Raw genomic sequence first — 14,437 nt, forward strand, 5'->3', positions numbered from 1 at the left:
GCACCAGTACTGTTTGTGAAAAAAAAAAAGATGACTCTATGTGCATGTGTACCGACTATAGACAGTTGAATAAAGTGACTATAAAGAACAAATACACTTTCCTACGGATTGATGACTTATTTGATCAGTTGAAGGGGCTACGGTATTTTCAAAAATCGATTTGAGATCGGGTTACTATCAGTTGTGATTTAAAGAGTTGGATGTGCCGAAAACTACTTTAAGAACAAGGTATGGTCATTATGAATTCCTTGTTATGCCTCTAGGTTTAACTAATGCTCCTGCCATTTTTATGGACTTGATGAATCGTATATTCAGGCCGTATTTAGATAGATTTGTTGTGGTATTCATTGATTATATTTTAATCTATTCATGAGATGAATTTGAGCATGTCGAGCACTTGAGAATTGTGTTACAAACTCTATGTGAAAAGCAATTATTTGCAAAGTTCAGTTTGGCATAAAGAGGTTGGATTTTTGGGACATATTGTTTCAGCCGATGGTATTAGAGTTGATGCGAGCAAAATTTCTGCTACTGTTGACTGGAATCCTTTGAGAAACGTATCTGAAGGGCTACTATCGAAGATTTGTAAAAGTCTTTGATAAACAGTAATTTATACATATTTTTACCCCATGCTTAGCCATTTATGAATGGTTTCTCCTTAGATTTGGTGAATTCGATGCTCCTAATCCTTTAATTCCATGTTTTATACTTATGAGAGCATAGGAGAGTAAAAAGAGAGAAACAGGCCGAAAACGAAGAAAATAGACCCACGTGGGAAATCAACACTGCCTGGGCTTCCTCACAAGGCCGTGTCACACAATTGTGTCCATTTGGCAGGATTGAAGCACGACTTACATGGGTAGACTACACGCCCGTGCCTATTCAATAGCCTTGACCACGAGCTAGAGTAATAGCACACGGGCGTGTTGCTACCGAGCCTAAATATAGTCCTATTCAGAAAAGGCCAATTTTTAGGGATCTTAGGCATCTAAAAGGCTATTTAAACACCTGAGGAGGCACTTAAGAGCGGGACGCAGAGTAGGAAGTAAGGAATTACTCAAGGAAAGCCGATTGATCCATCTCAAAAGCCGGATTCATCATCAAGATTGAAGATCTCCCTTCAGGTTCCTTCAGGAGTTTTGGGCTTTCTTATGTTTTGTTATCTTTATGCTTTTGAGATTTTTTCTTTCATAAGTATGAACTAAACCCCCTAAATACCTAAGGGGAATGAAACTTAAGACGGATCTTGTTATTATTATCTGAATTGTATGATAAATGTTTGACTTGTTCTTAATTATGTTTTCTTAATTCTTGTTTTAATATTCCAGGATATTGATTCAATTTAAGCTCTTATTCAGAGGAGGAATAGACCTTGTCTAAGATTAAAATTGTCATAATTAAGCAGACTTGATTGCATGCCTAGAGATAGGGTGACAAGATTTTGCCGGATTAGGGTGAAACCTAATAAGGGAATCCATAGATCGAGTTAATGTAATTCTAGGGTGTTAACTAGAAAGAGATTTCAATTATTCAACCTAGGGTTAGACTTTATTAGTCTCGAGAGAGATAATAATATAACTTAGGGATTTCTACGAATCAAGTCAAATGAATAAATCGTCTGATTCAGAGTCAAATAACAAGTGAAGTCTAGGTGGATTTTTCCTTAAGTATTGTCTTAATCAATCGAATTTCTGAAACCAAATTTTCTTTCTGTGCATCCTTAGTTTAGTAATTAGTTTAGATAACCAAACCTCTTAAATTTTAGGCTAGATAATAAAAAGGAAGTAAATACTAGTACTCGTGGTTCCTTTGGGTTCGACAATCCGGTCTTGCTGAACTATACTACTATTCGATAGGTACACTCACCTTAATCGTGATAATAAGTTAGTCTCAAGAACGATTAATTCATAAATCTTTAAAACCTATCACGAATATCACGTATCAAGTTTTTGGCACCGTTGCCGAGGAACTAAGATATTAGGAACACTCTATTTTTTTTACTTTAGCCATTTTACTTTCATTGCAATTTAAATTTTTATTTTCTTTTCTAATTTTTCATTTATTCTCTTTTGACAGGTTTTTCTAGTTTATAACCAGAAGAAACCCGTCAGTACCATTACTGTTTGATAGTGAGATCGATCGCACTATTCGTAAAAATCAAAGAGAAATAAGGCGAAGCTTACGATTCACAGAGGAAGAGCAAGAGGACAATGCTTCTACCACAACCGAGGAGATGGCTGAAAACCAAGAAAATTCGCTACCTCCTGCGATTTCTATTAATCAGAATCCAGCTCCACGCACTATGTATGATTACGCTAAACCTTCTTTGACAGGAACTGAATCGAGCATAGTTAGGCCCACTGTTGCTGCAAATAATTTTGAACTGAAACCTAACACAATTCAAATGATCCATCAGTTTGTTCAGTTTGATGACGAGGATCCCAACGCTCACTTGGAAAATTTCTTAGAGTTTTGCGACACATTTAAAGTTAATGGCATTTCTGATGACGTCATTCACCTTTGGTTATTCCCTTTTTCATTGAGAAACAAAGCTAAACAGTGGTTGAATTCGTTACCAAGAGGGTCAATCACTACTTGGGAACAAATGACTGAAAAGTTTTTATTAAAATATTTTTCGCCAGCTAAAACAATCAAATTACGTAATGATATCTCTTCTTTTGTGCAGATGGATATAGAAACACTCTACGATGCATGGGAGAGATACAAGGATCTTTTGCAAAGATTCCCTCACCATGGGTTACCACTCTGGCTACAGGTCCAAACCTTTCATAATGGCCTGAGTCCTTTGACTCAACAAATGGTTGACATAGCCACTAGCGAAACCATCAATAATAGGACACCTGAATATGCCTATGAATTTATAGAAGAGATGTCACTGAATAATTATCAGTGGCAAGTCATGAGGACAAAGCCAACAAAAATAGTCAGCGTTTATAATGTCAATTCGGTCACCAGGCTCTCCAATCAGGTAGAATTATTAAATAGAAAAATTGATGGTTTACTTGGTTCCTCACAGGTACACCCAGTAATGCAATGTGAAGCAAATGGAGGTGGATTAAGCAGTTCAGAATACCCACCTTATGGCAACAACATTAAGAACGAATAGTTAAATTACATGGGTAACAATCCTCAATCTCAAAACAATCTTTATAGCAATACTTACAATGCAGATTGGAGGAACCACCCAAATTTTTCATGGGGAGGCCAAAGAAATCAGAGACCACTACCCCCTCTAGCCTTTCAGCAACCACCGAACCAGCAGGAGAAAAAGCCGAACCTTGAGGAGATGCTAACCAAATTCATCTCGGTGTCAAAAATTCATTTTCAGAATACCGAGATAGCACTCAAAAATCAACAAGCACCAATCCAAGGGCTCGTAACTCAGATTGGATAGCTCGCCAAGTTGATTTCCAAACGACCATAAGGTAGCCTGCCAAGCAACACTGAATCTAACCCAAGGGAGCAACTCAATTCAATTTCCATTCAAGATGAGGAAGGTTTAGTTGCAGAACCAAGGCCAAAAATAGTGGTAAGCAAAGGTAAGGATAAGGTAGGCCACAATGACCCAAAGTCGGTAAGTACAGAATATAAACCTTGTGTGTCATACCCCAATGCGACCGATCAGACGAACAATTTGGTAAATTCCTTAAACTTTTAAAGAAACTACATATTAACTTACCATTTATTAAAGCCCTTTTGCAGATGCCAAACGCAGTCAAGTTTTTAAAGGAGCTTTTAACAAATAAATGAAAGTTGGATGAGGCATCGCATGTGGAGTTGAATGCAGTTTGCTGAGCCATATTACAGAATAAGCTACCCAACAAATTGAAGGATCCATAGAGTTTTACGATTCCTTGTTTAATTGGTAGTTTAGATGCTCGTAATGCATTGGCTGACTTAGGGGCAAGCATTAATGTTATGCCTTATAAAATGTTTAAACAGCTAGGTCTTGGGAAACCCAAACAAACTAGGATGAGTATTCAATTGGCTAATAAAACCATTAGATTTCATAGGGGTATCATTTAGGATGTTCTTGTTAAGATTAATAAATTTATATACCCAGTAGACTTTGTTGTTCTAGACATGGAAGAGGATAATAACGCACCTTTAATTTTAGGACGACCCTTTTTAGCAACTGCTAGCACCATTATTGATGTTGGTACAGGTGAACTCACACTTCGTGTGGGAGACGAAACAATCACCCTTCAAGCTCGTAATTCGAGTAACACATCAAAAATTGAAGGTGGTTGTATAAATCATTCTACTAGTACTGATCATATGGTGAAACCCTCTCTGCAAGAAATAGTTTTGAAGAACACATATGAGCCGTGTTCAAACAACAACAAAGGACCTATCTATGAATAACGAAGGCTACAAATCGAGGAGCTAGATGAATGGCGGACACAGAAATTGAGAACACCCAATAAACCGAAACTGAGCCAGGACAAGCTCAATACCTCACCAAATCAACTTAAGGTTGGAGACAAAGTACTACTAGATGCAGAAGATCCTCACACTGCCACTTTTGAACCTAATGAAGAAATTCCTCTTACGGTACTCAGTATTTTCCCATATGGTACAGTTGAGGTAATACATCCCAAATTCGGCACATTTAAGATAAACAATACCCATCTTAAACCTTATGTTCATAAAGTTGATAGCAGGGATGAGGAGTGTAAACTCCTTAAGCCACCATGATCACACACCAGAGAGGTAAGTCAAGCTTAGACTATAAATAAGCGCTTCTCGGGAGGCAACTCGAGCACTAACAGTATTAATTTCTTTAAATTTTAGCTTTTAACATCTAACATACTAACCGAATCATGGAACGTAAGTTTTCTAAAGACCACATGGCCAGGCACACAGGCGTGCATTAGGTCGTGTGAAAACAGGGAAAATTTTTTTTCCCCAACACGGGAAGTGATAAGTCGCCAGGACCATGCGACATGGCCGTGGGCGAACCTGCCAAAACAACATGGGTGTGCGACACGCTCGTACCCATCACTCGTGGGCGAACCTGTCAAATTAACACGGGCATTGACCTGTGTACACAGACGTGGGAGACGCAAACGAAGCAAGACAGGGCCGAGCGACACGGACGTGTGCACCCATACACTTAAAGAACACGGTTGTGGGTCGAATGTCAGACGCGCCCAAATTCAAACTTCGCGAAACACAAGGGCAAAAATTAGGCCACACGGGTATGTCCCATGGCCGTGTGCCCCAAAATCTATATAAACTCCTCACAATTCATCATCTCCCTCCCCAAAACTCCCTAGACCTAGCCGCTATAACTTCACACACCCTACCCCCACGCCCGTGCACCGCCTACGACACCGATTCCGACGCCCCAAGCTCCTTCCGTTTGCATTTGTTTACTTTTTTCTCTCTATTTTTTCTTTAAATATGTTGCTTCTTTCATGATTTCTCTGCTTTATTGAACTATTTTGAATGAATATTCATAGTTAGAATATTAAAATACTCATGCTTGTTTTATAAAAATTTTGTCATTTTAGTTACTACATTATGCTATACTCTTTCATTTTTCCTTGTTTCCATGAAATTTATGCTTACCCACATGCATTCATTCATATTCCCGTTGCATTATTCCCATAATCCTATAACTTGATATATTTAGTTATTTTAGTTTGTATCATCTAGTACGTAAATCTCATGAAATATTCTTATTTAGTCTTGATTTTCCATACTATTCTTGGGGCATATTGATTAAACTTTGATTCTTTTTCACTGCAAATATACTATGTCATCCTCACGAGGAAAGAAAACCGCTGTCCCCGCTTCGAAGTAGAGAAAAGGAGCAGCGTCATCCTCGGGTCCTACCATGGAGATTAGGCACCCGTTCCTCCAAGTACCCTTGAGACCCCAGGAGGAATTATATCAGATATTATGGGCCCGACCCCTAGCTGTGGGCCTCTGCATTGACTGGGCTGCACTAGAACAAATTAATTTGGCTGAAGCAGTCCGAGTCCTCCTGACGACTGACCCATGAGGGCTCTTCTTTGAGATCGTAGGGCCGACATATCTCGAGTTCACATTGGAACTCTGCTCGACGTTCCATCTTCAGACCATCATGACCAACTTCGACGATCCTGAAACGGTCCAGTTCCGCCTTGGTGGTCTAGTATGCCAGTTGAACGTACTCGAGTTTAGGATTACACTAGGGCTATACGCGGAGGAATTCATGGACGACAATAAATTCGACACCCTCCACCGCCACATCCACTACTCCCCCTCAAAATGTTGGAGGGACGTCATCCCTGCCTCGGCCACCTACGATCTTAGCCGTTCCAAGGCATCGGCTCTCCCTCCATCCTTGAGGTATCTACATGCCATCTTGGCTCACACTCTGACAGGGAGACAAGAGAGCACCGGCGTCATCACCACCCATGACGCCTATTTCTTATGGAGCATGGCGAACGGGCACGTCCTCGACCTTCTTTACTTCATTGCCCTCGTCATCCGCCATCAAACGGAGCGACATAAGAGAGGGGTCATCTCTATCGGGCCCTATGTGACTCTACTAGCTCGGTACTTTAGGCTCCTTAACACAGTAGCACAATCATCCTCTCTCACTCTCATCGGCCAAATGTCCCCAAAAGGCATCTCGAGCATGTTAAGTATGAGGATGATCGAGAAATGACATGGCACCTACCCTCCTCAGTATCGCCTCATCCAGTCCACTGAGGAGGAAGACCTAGAGGACATTACTGATGATGTCCCTCCATGTCATGAGGACCCACCATCTCAACCACCACCCATCCATCGTCCAGTTCATGCGGCGGCTTCATATTCTGACATCTCTGAGCGCCTTACATGATTTGAGCAGCAATGTTTTCAGTGTTTTGATCACATTGATGCGACTCTACATCAGATTTGTCAGCACTTCCACATCTCATCGCCACCACCACCTCGCAAACCATCCGACGATGACGATGTTTAAAAACTTTTTATTTTTTATTTTTATTTTCACTTTTATCTTTATTTATCTTAATTAAGTACTTTTTATTTCATTTTTCTTTAATATTATTTTAATTTTAGTTTTTAAAATTTTTATTGAATAATTTATAGTTTTGGCTATTTCATTACGAGTAATTATGTTTCATTATATTCCTTAAAAAGTTCTTGATTCTATCACAGTTATAGAGATACCCAAAGCTCATCATCGCATAGGAACCAAAAAACTCCACTGGGAAAGGTTCTCTACGACTGCCATGTCCTGCTCGACCATGACCATATCCACCACCAGATATAATATTCTTTTGGTGCAGAACTTATGACTAATGAACCTCTACCACCACCGGAGTATCCTCCTCCACTCTCATCATTGTCTTGGCCAATTATTCTCCATAACTCCAATTCAAGGAGTCCATTCATCATTCAGGAAGTTTCACCTCTCTCCCTCTCTTATGATTATATATCTATACTTTTCAATATATCTATCTTTGTACATTAAGGGCAATGTACATCTTAAGTGTAGGGGGTCTTTTATATCATCATTGGAAATCCCTGAATTTTGTCTTATTCTTACGTGAATCACTCATATCACTATTAGAATAAATTTTAATTAATTTATGATTTTTATTGATATGTCTCGAATTAAAACATAGGCAATTATGCATTGATTGTTTAAACTTTAAGCCATTAGGGAATCAAGCATGATGAGTTGATTTTTGAAGAATTAAAAACTTTTAGGTTGTTTCCCTAAGTTTAAGTATTATCTTGAGTTGAAATTCACAAGTTTAAACATCAAAAAGCCATAATTTTTGTGAGATCTTGAGCTTTTAGAGCATATTTTATTCCTTTCATGCTCACTTTCATTATGAGTGCGTCAGTTTTGATCTGTTATTCTACAACTTGCTTGATTATGCATGTCAAGACCACACCATTTGATTTGATATGTCAAGACGATAAAGGCACTTAGGTTTAACCCACTCACTCCACAAAAGCCTACCTCCATAATTAACCCTTAGTTGACCCCTTTTGAGTCTAACAAGCCATTAATTGATTTACCCTCAATATTAACCCATAACCCATTATTATTGAAATCCCCTAATTTGATCCCTATTTTTTTCGAGATGCGATTTGAACAAATTGCTTAGTTATGTTTTGTTCTTCTAAATATTTGACTTGTTCCTAAAATAAAAACAATACTTACATACATATTAGTAGTAATTCGTCATTTTTGAGCTTGAGTGTTAATTCCATATTCTGAGAAGAAGCTCACTTGTATTCAACTGATGACTAGTTATTTTTCCAGCTAGGTGATTTTTCAATTCAATCTCAATTCTAACATCTTCTTTTAGCTTGTGACCACAACCCCTAACCAAAGCCACGTTACAACCCTCTAAAAGACCTTTTTGATTGATGTATCAGCTCAATATATAGTGGTGGAGATTTGATTTTCAAGCAAGCCTATGGCAATAGCTTTTCATATTGAATAATGAGTACTTTAATTAATTTCCTCAACACCTTAAGTGATTTGAGTGAATCTTTAGTGAGGATGTTAAACTCTATGATATTTTGATCAAAGGTAATCACTTAGAGGAGGGGAGACACCTATGTTTTCATGATAAAATGCTCAACTTGGAATGTTTAAAACTTTGATGTACTTTTAGTAGAATTTTCAATGTATGAGTACTTATGGATTATTTTGAGATATTATTGATAAGGATTATATTGAGAAGAATTATATTTTTATTATGAGTTGAGGATTTTTGCTTAAGGGCAAGCAAATGCTTAAGTGTGGGGGTATTTGATAAACCATAATTTATACATATTTTTATCTCATACTTAGCCCATTTATGAATGGTTTCTCCTTAGATTTGGTGAATTCGATGCTCCAAATCCTTTAATTTCATGTTTTATACTTAGGAGAGCATAGGAGAGTAAAGAGAGAAACGGGCCGAAAACGGAGAAAATGGACCCACGCGGGAAATCAACACGGCTTGGACTTCTTCACACAGGCATGTCACATGGCCGTGTCCATTTGGTAGGATTGAAGCATGACTTACACGGGTAGACTACACGCCCATGCCTATTCCACAGCCTTGACCACGGGATGGAGTAATCACACAACGGGCATGTCCCTGCCGAGCCCAAGTATAGTCCTATTCAGAAAATGCCAATTTTTAGGGCTCTTAGGCATCTAAAAACCTATTTAAACACTTGAGGAAGCACTTAAGAGGGGGACACAGAGTAAAAAGCAAGGAATTACTCAAGGAAAGCCGATTGATCCATCTCAGAAGCCGGATTCATCATCAAGACTGAAGATCTCCCATCAAGTTCCTTCAGGAGTTTTGGGTTTTCTTATGTTTTGTTATCTTTATGCTTTTGAGATTTTTTCTTTCATAAGTATGAACTAAACCCCCTAAACACCTAAGGGGAATAAAACCTAAGACTGATCTTGTTATTATTATCTGAATTGTATGATAAATATTTAACTTGTTCTTAATTATGTTTTCTTAATTCTTGTCTTAATATTCCAGGATATTCATTCAAGCTAAGCTCTTATTCAGAGGAGGAATAGACCCTGTCTAAGAGTAAAATTTTCATAATTATGTAGAGTTGATTGCGTGCCTAGAGATAGGGTGACAAGATTTTGCCGGATTAGGGTGAAACCTTCTAGGGTGTTAATTAGAAAGAGATTTCAATTATTCAACCTAGGTTTAGATGTTATTAGTCTCGAGAGAGATAATAATATAACTTAGGGATTTCTACGAATCAAGTCAAATGAATAAATCGTCTGATTCAGAGTCAAATAATAAGTGAAGTCTAGGTGAATTTTTCCTTAGGTATTGTCTTAACGAATCGAATTTTCCCAAAAGTACTTTTTCCAAATTTTCTTTCTGTGTATTATTAGTTTAGTAATTACTTTAGATAACCAAACCTCTTAAATCTTAGGCTAGATAATAAAAAGAAAGTAAATACTACTACTCATGGTTCCTTTGGGTTCGACAATCTGGTCTTGCTGAACTATACTACTATTCGATAGGTACACTTGCCTTAATCGTGATAAGAAGTTAGTCTCAAGAACGATTCATTCATAAATCTTTAAAACTTGTCACAAATATCACGTATCAGGCTACTCAATGATTGCAACACCAAAGACTCAATTACTACAGAAAGATGTGAAGTTTGAATGGTTAGAAAAATGTCAACAGAGTTTCGAACAGTAGAAAGCACTGTGAACAGAAGCACCAGTTTTGGTTCGACCTAAATTGGGTATGGAATTCGTGATTTATAGTGATGCATCACTGAACGGATTGGGTTGTGTTTTAATGCAGGAAGGAAAATTTATAGCTTATGCTTCCCGACAGCTAAAACCGCATGAAAAGAATTATCGACACATGATTTAGAACTGGCTGCGATTGTTTTTGCATTAAAGATTTGTCAACACTACTTATATGGTGAAAAATGCCATATTTTTATGGATCATAAGAGTTTGAAATATCTGATGTCACAGAAAGATCTGAATTTACTACAACGAAGATGGCTTGAGTTATTAAAAGATTATGACTTTCTGATTGATTATAACCCAGGTAAAGCTAATATGGTTGTTGATGCTTTGAGCCGAAAATCATTGTTTACGTTATGAGCCTTGAATACTCAGTTGATGTTATGTGATGATTGTAAAACCCCTTACCCATTTCCAATGCTAGAACAGGGTACGAGGCATTATCAGACTTAAACATACACATTCATGCAAAAATCAGGCCAAAAATCTCTTTTAATTCAAAACCTTTCAAACACATGCATGTCATCCCTTATTTGGGTCTACAAAGCCCAAAACATTCATCAGAATCGATTCAGGACTAAACTTAGAACTTTGAGAAGTTTCTAGAAAACTTAGAAAGCTTTCCCATGAAATAAGGTCACAAGCCCGTGTGGACATAGGGGCCCGCTTGTGTACCTTTGGCACGCCCGTCTCCTCAGGTCGTGTAACTCTCTGTTTATTACGTCAGCATGAACATCAAACCACACGGCTGGGCGACACGCCCGTGTCTCCAGGCCATGTCCCTCACACAATTGAGACACATGGTCATGTCTCAGCCCATGTGGCTAACACTTAGGCTACTTTCCAAGCCTTCATGTTACCCATAATCTCTTACAACCTTATGCACATCAAAATAGCAAATCATGGCATTATTTTAGTGATTAAACACTCTTTATTAAGACATATCCTTAACATTAACATGCCCTCTTACAAGTAATGCATCTACTCATGCAATACCAAGTCTAGATTCCTTATTTCACATTCATAAGACTTGTCATTTTGATGACCACTTTTACCATTATACTATGGTTACCAACTTATCCATCAAGCACTCAAGTTCAATCATCATCACATTGTGTTTATAACGTGCGATCACTACATTGCTATGACCACCTCAATTGGTCATAAAGCATACATCCAACACACATGTCATATTACTAACCATGCATGGCAAACAAACATAATCACCTTATAAACATTAGACATGACATGAATAGCTAAGCTTACAAGCCAAAATCAATATGAGCCACATCTCATGGCCATATACATATAACTCAATATAAGCCAACACATTTAGCCAAGGCAAAATAATACATGTCAATCAACTAGATTCCTATACATGCCACTCACATGAAATTTCTAATATATACTTGATTATTCCAAAGATAGCGACTTGATAGTGTGATGCTGCCTCTGACGATCTCCAATCCCGAGCTAACCTAAAAAAACTAAAGGAAAGGATAGGAAGGGAGTAAGCTTTATATCTTAGTAAGACCGTACGAAAATAAGCAATTTATCAGCTTGCTTCTCATGGTAATACAACCCTATTTGCATTTTTACTCATGTTCTAGTCAAGCTGTTTTCTCAAGTCACATTCACTAAATTTTTTATATCTGGAGCTATGGAACTCCAAATTAAGTTCTTCTAAGTTTACCTAAAACTAGACTCACATATCTTCTTATCATAAAATTTTGAGAATTGTTGGTTTAGCCAATTAGTACAGTTTATTTTTTAAAGTTACTCTTTTTCGCTGTCTGACAGTTCTGCCCCCTCTTCACTAAAAATTAATTATCTCATAATAAGAGACTCGGATGATGTTCCCATCTATTTCTTTTGAAAATAAACTCATTAATAATTCTAGGCATATAAATTATAACTCATAACTATTTTTTTACAATTTTCAATGATTTGCTCAAATTAGAATAGGGGATTTCGAAGTCATTTTCACTCCGTCTCACAAGAATTAAAATATTTCATAATATGAAACTCTTTTGCTTACACATTTCTTCTATGTGAAACTAGACTCATTAGGCTTTAATTTCATATTTTATTCAGCCTCTAAATCAATTTCAATAGTTTTTGGTGGATTTTTAAAGTCGAACTATGGATGCTATCAAAAACCGTTTTAGTGTAAATTAACGATACTACGTTTATCACACCATATTAATTCATTTTCACCACATTGGTAAGGTTACATATTCATACATCATAATTATAGACCTATAATCATAAGGTGATCACAAAATCATTCTCATAAGCATGAATTACCAATTTACATCTTCACTAAATGTGCATCATAACCTGAAATCATTTCTCATAAGCTTGGCATACATACATGTGTTACTCAACATGCTCATATTCATTACTTACTAATCATATAACATGAATTGAATTCACATCTCATCAATTTCAAGTAAGTACCTGTATCACTCACAATATAGTCATAACCTTTCTCATTTAGCTTAAATCGTAACTCTTACCGTTGAACCATTCGGAAAGCTATCGGATATTCACTAAGCCTCAAACATAGGGTCTAATGTCGATGCCATGTCCCAGACATGGTCTTACACTAACTATCAAAATCGAGGCTAATGCCATGTCCTAGACATGGTCTTACACTAGCTCTCACATATTCGTGCCGATGCCATGTCGTAGACATGGTCTTACACTGACACATCTTGTAGCCGATGCATGTCCAAGACATGTCTTACACTAGCTCTCGTCTCAATGCTGATGCCCTCTCCCAAACATGGTCTTCCAAGACATGTCTTACACTAGCTCTCGTCTCAATGCTGATGCCCTCTCCCAAACATGGTCTTACACTGGCTCTCATAATGTGGCCGATGCATGTCCCAGACATTCTTACATTGGCACACAAATAACCCGAATGTCATGGCATGAATATCTGAATTGTTTCTTAAGGCTCAAATGGGAATTCTACTATTTCAATATTCATCATACATAATCATTTTCACAACCAAGCAATTCATGCTATATCAATTTAAACACATATAATAACAATGTAGTTGTATTATTTACATACAACTTACTCATTTCAATGGAATATCATACCCCATCAAATCTCATAATAACAATGGCATTTCAATCAACACATAAATGTTATTTACATTTGAGATCACTTTCTCCTATACAATATCATCAACATAAACTTTTACATATTCATGGTAAGATAGATTTTCAAGTATAATAACAATGGCATAAATATCATGCTCATTTAATCACACGAACTTACCTCAAATGCAATTTCGGCTAATTATTCTCTTTTTGTCTTTAACCACGCACTTTCTCGATTTAAGCCTAAATCTCGATTTTCTTGATTTGTAAGGGATATAAGTTGCTCAAAATTTTTGAGCTTTCAAAACTCCCTCTTTGCTGGTATTTTCGGTGGGGAAAAAGGAAGATGAAAAGATGACAACAATTTTTTCTTTTTGTTTTATTTTATTACCAAATAAGTCACCTAATGCATACCAACTTTGACTTTTCAACCTTTTTTTTCTGTCTCCTTGATCAGCCACTAACATATTTGTGGTCTATTTACTCAATAAAGACCCTAATTTAATGTTCTATAGCTATTTGACATCTTTACCCAGCAAAACAAAACTTTATCCTTTACGCGATTTAGTCCTTTTTTGCAATTAAGCATGAAATCGCTAAAATTATTTCACCAAAATTTTCATGCGCTCATATGTTCATGATATAACACATAAAATATCATTAAGAATAATTTCTCCAGCCTCAGAATAGTGGTTCCGAAACCACAATTTCGACTAGGCCCAGAACCTGGTTGTTACAATGATGGATCTATTTTAGCTGAATTGAAAGCTAAACCGATATTTCTGCAACAAATTTGTGAAGCTCTAAAGAATGATCATGGATTGCAATCTAAATTAATTCAATGTGAGTCTATTTCTGATTCAAAATTTCATATTGGAATTGATGATTGTTTAATGTTTCGAAATAGAATTTGTGTACCGAAAAATACAGAACTTGGTAAGAAAAGTTTGCATGAAGCATATAGTAGTCGCTTTTCTGTTCATCCAGGTAGTACCAAGATGTATAATGATTTGAAACAGCATTATTGGTGGTCAGGAATGAAACGGG

The 14,437-nt window shown here is 37.1% G+C and overlaps 1 non-coding gene across 1 annotated transcript; it reads right to left on the reverse strand.

The window, feature by feature from the left end:
- Nucleotides 1-2,653: 2,653 nt before the first annotated feature.
- LOC128294864 (small nucleolar RNA R71) lies at nt 2,654-2,760 on the reverse strand. The gene has a single exon (XR_008285171.1). It is a non-coding gene; the product is annotated as a small nucleolar RNA R71 (small nucleolar RNA).
- Between the last annotated feature and the right edge of the window lie 11,677 nt (nt 2,761-14,437).

The sequence above is a fragment of the Gossypium arboreum genome, chromosome 6 (genome assembly GCF_025698485.1).
Source record: "Gossypium arboreum isolate Shixiya-1 chromosome 6, ASM2569848v2, whole genome shotgun sequence".
Classification (NCBI taxonomy): Eukaryota; Viridiplantae; Streptophyta; class Magnoliopsida; order Malvales; family Malvaceae; genus Gossypium; species Gossypium arboreum.